We start from the raw sequence: 6,000 nt of genomic DNA on the forward strand, positions 1-6,000 counted from the left end.
ATTAGTGTCACTAATGGCTCAACGTGTTACCAAATTAAAAAGAAGAAATAGGCTCAAAACCGCATTTTTAACGTTAGATTTTTTTTCAATCCCAAAATAGAGAAGAGGTCCGGTATACAGACTTATTAAAAAGTCCAGATGAGAAGTTTAACTTGCTTTTCTATTCCCGGCACTTTTAACATAACGCATGCAAAAAAAATGCAGTACCTGGTTACAGTTGCGCATTGACAAATTATAATCTAAATGATCTTAAATCTATATGGTCTTTATTTTAAAAGTTATAAAATCTAAATGTAAAGTGATCTAAAATGTTCAATATTAATGAGTATTTTCGCTGTGAAATGAATCTGAGGTCGTCTAAAAGTGTATACATGTGTATTTGACCCGACTACTGACTACATAGTAAACTATTCATTATGTACCTATAAGGGGGGTCTGAGCGGGACTCGGGATTGTCGAGGCGTATTTTTTGTAAACGTGACACATGAAAGTCAAATTATAAGGGAGGGTAGGAGGAGTACTGATCCCGAAATCCCGAGCTTAAAAACACGAAATCCCGAAATCCCGGGCTTAAAAAACACGAAATCCAGAGGTCCCGAAATTCGAAAAAAGAATTATCGTATCCCGAAAGGGTCAATCCCGAAATCCAGAGCTTAAAAACACCCGATCCCGCAGTCCCGATAAAGGTCCTATCCTCCCTCAAATTATTGTGCCGTGAAAACGCGAAATGAAGTTTAGCGGGACATGGGAAATTACAAAAATAGCAGAATTGTTCACTTACATAGTGTACGCGGGATGGCATCATGCGAGAATCTAAAAAAATAAGTAGTAACTAAGCGGGATCCGTGAACAGAACCCCCAATGAGACCCCCATTAGTTGTGGCTTATTTTGGTCTTTTTAGTTAGTTTCTTTCCCCTACATTACTTGACCGTTTTTGTAAAACAACAGCACTCGAGGTCTGACAGTATTTTACCAAGAAATGCACAAAATATTCAAAAAGAAGGCCTAGAAAATTTAAATATTGGTATGCACACATACTCCCCTATCAGCACAGACAATTATATTTTTGTAAAGGCGCCAAACTCGTTTCTAATATTTAAAATAGAACCGAAAAGAAAATGGAAATGGAAATGGGGAATGTATCAAAGAGATAACAACATGACCAAAGAGCAGATAACAGCCATAGGTCACCGATGGGTCTTCATTGCAACGAGAAAATCCCGCAACCTGAGACTGGGGTGGAGCTAGTCATATAAAGGAGGGGTTCCTAACCCATGACAATTTTTTTTTTTGGGGGGGGGTGTCCAACTACATGTCCCCATTCAAATGCATTGATCGTCCAATAAAGAAAGGGGGTTCCAACATGCCCCCCCCCCCCGGATCCATGCCTGTGAGGCATGCTTTAGCTTGCCATTAAACAAAAATGTATACTAGTTGAGTGATAATGGACGTCATACTAAACTCTTCAATATAAAAAAAAGAAACTAAAATAAAAATCATACAAAGGTCACAAAGGCCATAACTTCTGGCTCCTGAATTAGGAAAAGTGCAAAATGCAGTGAGGGTAAAAGCCTTTACTGTAAATTCCTGAAATTACAATTATATAAATCATCTCACATCTTTGTGCATTTCTTGAAATTGGTCATATTAATAAATGCATGCAATATTTTCAGAAAATTTCAATATATAGGCTTTACAAGTCACAAGAGAGAAAAAACAAAAAAAATATGTGAAAAAATGGCTTAGTTCAGTATATATTAAGGACAGAGATAACAAATAGCTAAATAAGAAAAAAGAAAAAAGAAAATTCCTTTTCTATGTACAGTCAATTGTCTGATAATCTAGAAGATAGCCTGATTTGGTCTAATTCTCCTGAATTCTAGCAGGTACTTTATTCCAACTTTTTTAATTCAAACAAACCATGTCTTAGATAGTCTTGGAATTAGAATACATTAATCATAAAACTTTCATAATACTTTGATGAATTATCTATTGATATAATCATGATAATTAAGCTCCTTTTAATTTTTAGGGATTTTAAATTTTTAATTTAAAGTTAGGGATTTTATTCATAAAAGGGGGGATTTTTCCATTACGTATACTATTAATAATGCTTTGAGCAATTTTCATGAAACTTGGTGAATTATTTTTGTATAACATAAACATGATAATTTTCCTTTTAATTTAAAAAAAAATCTGATTTATGTCATTGTACTATCATGACTTGGGATTAGGATAGTCTCAAGAATGCTTTCACAAAAACTTTGGTGAATTGTTTTTATATCTTGACAAACTCCCTTTTTATTATTATGACCCAAAGTGGAGGGGGCATAATGTTTAACACTTGTCAGATCGTTTGTCCGTCTGTCCCAAAGTTGTTTTTTGTTCTCTTACAGTACTTTAGTTTGCCTCAACCAAATTCAATTAAACTTTTACAAAAGCTTGTTATCACAATTCTCATATCAAGTTTGAATTTTGGTGATGTCAGTGTTACTGTACTAGAGTATCAGAGTTATGCCCCTTTAGAAATGGGGAAAATATGCTGAATTTTTGGTTTCCTGTTCTCTAAAATTTAGTTTGTCTCAACCAAATGTTATGAAATCAATACACAATGCTTATCATCACAAAATACAGATTAAGTTTGAATTTTGGTAGTGTCTCTTTTACTAAATTCTATAGTTATGTTCTTTAAAAATGGAAAAAAATGTTTCGGCCTTCTAACTTAAGTTTCCCTCAACCAAATTTTATTAAACTTTAAAAAAATACTTTTTATCACAATTTTAATCAGATCAATTTCAAATTTTGGTAGTAAAACTTTTACCGTTCTTCAGTTATGTTCCTTTAAAACTTTGAATAATATGCAAGCTGGAGTATCATTCCCTATTTATCATGTATATTTTTTTATAAGATGCAGAGTTAAGGAACTTTAGTTGTTGCAAAGTTATTTTAAAATTGTCCATTTTCAAAAACTTTGAAAGGTTTTAGAAATTTATGGATTTGTTAAAAAAATCACAGCCTTAAACTTATAGTCACTTGAGATATAAATCTATAAATGGAGCCAAATTATATACATGTTTTATGTCAATAAATACCACTGTTTGTGCATGTTTTGTTTTTTTTGGAGGGCAGGGGTCTTATTTGCACAGTGCTCATAGTTTTTTAGTCGATCATTAAAATTCATTTAAAGCTTAAAGACCAGCTATAAGGGCAAGAAGCTTATCAAGCACTCATGGTTTAGATTTTTATTAAACACACATTAATATACATAAGGTACATTAAACAGAAAAAAATATTGATGCAAGATGTCATTCAACTTTTACTCTTTTATGTATAGGACAAGAACTATAGAAGATACAGAGAAATTATATACAGCAGAAATGATAGGCAATGTAAAATTTGCAGAAGCCAACTAAACCTAAATGGTAAGGCACCTTTTAATTTTAAAAAAGTTATTGAACTTGAAAGATGATTACTAGTATCATGATTACTATAAAAATTAAAAGATGTGGTATATTAAATATGAAAACTATCATGGCTTTGAGAAAGCAATTGTAGGCCTGTTACGACCTTCAATAATGAGAAAATCCATACCCTATACTATAGTCAAAGTAGGCAGCTATAAAAGACCTAAAGATGAAACATTGAAACAATCCAAACTGTAAAACTAATCATGGTAATTGCCTAGTTTATAACAAAATAAATTACAAAAAATAAATATGACCGGTATGAAACAACAACAACAACAACCACTAAATTTTAGTGTCAGACTAAACTGACAAAAGCTTCAGGCTCTGAACTTTGGACAGGCACAATAGGAATATGGCAAAGTTATATAAAATAAGATGTGGTATGATTGCCAATAAGACAACTCTCCACCAGACAACCAATGATGTAAATTTCCTGCAAACACGGACTTGACTTCTGTAAATCAACTAATTTTTCGTGAATACTTTATTTGGCATTTTATACTTTCTAGTCTACATCGCAGTTATTTATTTTTCTCGAGTTCAAGTTTACTTAATGTATTTTAATAAGGAAAGATACACATGAAAAACATTTATTGCTGTTTCTCTCTCCATTTATAACATTTTATTTGTTTATTTTGTGTATTTATAGGTGATCAGACATCTTGGTTTTCATGATCAATAGGTCATTACTGAAGTGGTAACTTATAGTTGAAATTTATTTACATAGTGCATAATTGGATTAATTTGAAATGGAATGTGTGCTTTCCTGCAAAAAAGAAATAGGAAATTTCAACATTATCACATGATAATATCCATAAACAAAATGGAGTTCTATCATAGATACACAAAAACACTATTGCATAAAAGCAACAACATATCTTAATCAAAAGAAAGGAGAATGCTGAACAAATACTATTTTGTTGTTGAAAAAAGGAACACCAGTTTTATCCACTCATTTACATCGCTCCCTGATATCAAATATACAGAAGAAGATCATTGAAGAACAACTGCAAAAATAATTTCTCTTAGAATTGTTGGGAATTGTTTAGTGAATGGAATAATGTATTCACTGAATTCTTACGTAGTGGATTGAATAACTGTACACAAGCTGAAACAGAAGAAATTCTAATTTAAAATAACACGAAAAGTGTTTATTTTATTATTTAATCTGCAAATATATAAACAAATTCTTTAGAACACCACAAATGGTATGACATTCAAATTGGTTGCTTATTAATGTATCGCATTGAAACAATTACAAAGACAATAGAAGCATTTGCTCCAAAAAAAATTATAAATCAAAGTTAAATTTATAAAAAAAGTATAAACAATACCTAGATCTAAACAGTCAGACTGTATTATTTTCAATGTCATTAAAATGTTGAGTCAAACATTTATTAAAGTTTTAAATATCATTTGCATCAATTATACAGTCTTGTAATAATTATATTCATACTGTTTGTATACATGGTGTAGTGAAGAAATGTTCAACAAGTAAAAATAAGGGAAAACATTTCCTTAAGGGAAATTTGGTCTTCAGAAATTTCCTTAGAGGAAATTTGAAGAACAATGATTTCCCTAGAGGAAATTTGTTGTCTTGAATTTTCCTCCAAGGAAAAGTGTTTGTCATAAATTTCCTCACAGGAAAAAGTATTTCCTCCAAGGAAAATTTGAAGCTACAAATTTCCTCACAGGAAAAAGTATTTCCTCCAAGGAAAATTTGAAGCTGCAAATTTCCTCAAAGGAAAAAGAATTTCCTCTAAGGAAAAAGAATTTCCTCTAAGGAAATAGAATTTCCTCAAAGGAAATAATTATGCAGCAAATTCCCTAAGGGAAATCTTTTTCCCTTGAGGAAAAAACAATTTCCCTTGAGGAAAAATCTTTTTCCTTCAGGGAAATTTGATTTCCCTTGAGGAAAAGTACTTTTCCTCTGAGGAAATTGTTGAAAAAAGGGGCATAACTTTTTCAACAGTGGTGCTAGATCCAAAAAATTTTAGGACAAATATCAGGGAACCAATACCAACCAAGTTATCAACTTTGTTTTGACTTAACTCCAAAAATTAAGGTGACTACTTTTGCACTCAGCGGAATTGCAAACTTGTCCCGGAGACTGTTTATAAGCCAAAAACTGCACTTTACCTTATGTTTTTTATTTTTAACCTTGGCGGCCATCTAAATTCGCTGGTTGGGTCACCGGACACATTTTTTAAACTAGATTCCCCAAAGATGATTGTGGCCAAGTTTGGATTAATTTGGCCCAAAATTTCAGAGGAGAAGATTTTTGTAAAAGATTACTAAGATTTACGAAAAATGGTTAAAAATTCACTATGAATGGCAATAACGCCTAAAGAGGTCAACTGACCATTCGGTCAAGTTGGCTTATTTGTAGATCTTACTTTGCTGAACATTATTGCTGTTACAGTTTATCTCTATCTATAATGATATTCAAGATAATAACAAAAAACAGCAAAATTTCCTTAAAATTACTAATTTAGGGGCAGCAACCCAACAACGGGTTGCCAAATTCATCTG

At 31.9% G+C, this 6,000-nt stretch overlaps 1 long non-coding RNA gene across 1 annotated transcript; it reads left to right on the forward strand.

Moving 5' to 3' along the window:
- Nucleotides 1-526: 526 nt before the first annotated feature.
- LOC139488874 (uncharacterized) lies at nt 527-4,443 on the forward strand. Its single transcript, XR_011656104.1, has 3 exons — nt 527-1,025; nt 3,336-3,423; nt 4,118-4,443. It is a non-coding gene; the product is annotated as an uncharacterized lncRNA (long non-coding RNA).
- The last annotated feature ends 1,557 nt before the right edge of the window (nt 4,444-6,000 follow it).

Source organism: Mytilus edulis, chromosome 9 (assembly GCF_963676685.1).
Source record: "Mytilus edulis chromosome 9, xbMytEdul2.2, whole genome shotgun sequence".
Classification (NCBI taxonomy): Eukaryota; Metazoa; Mollusca; class Bivalvia; order Mytilida; family Mytilidae; genus Mytilus; species Mytilus edulis.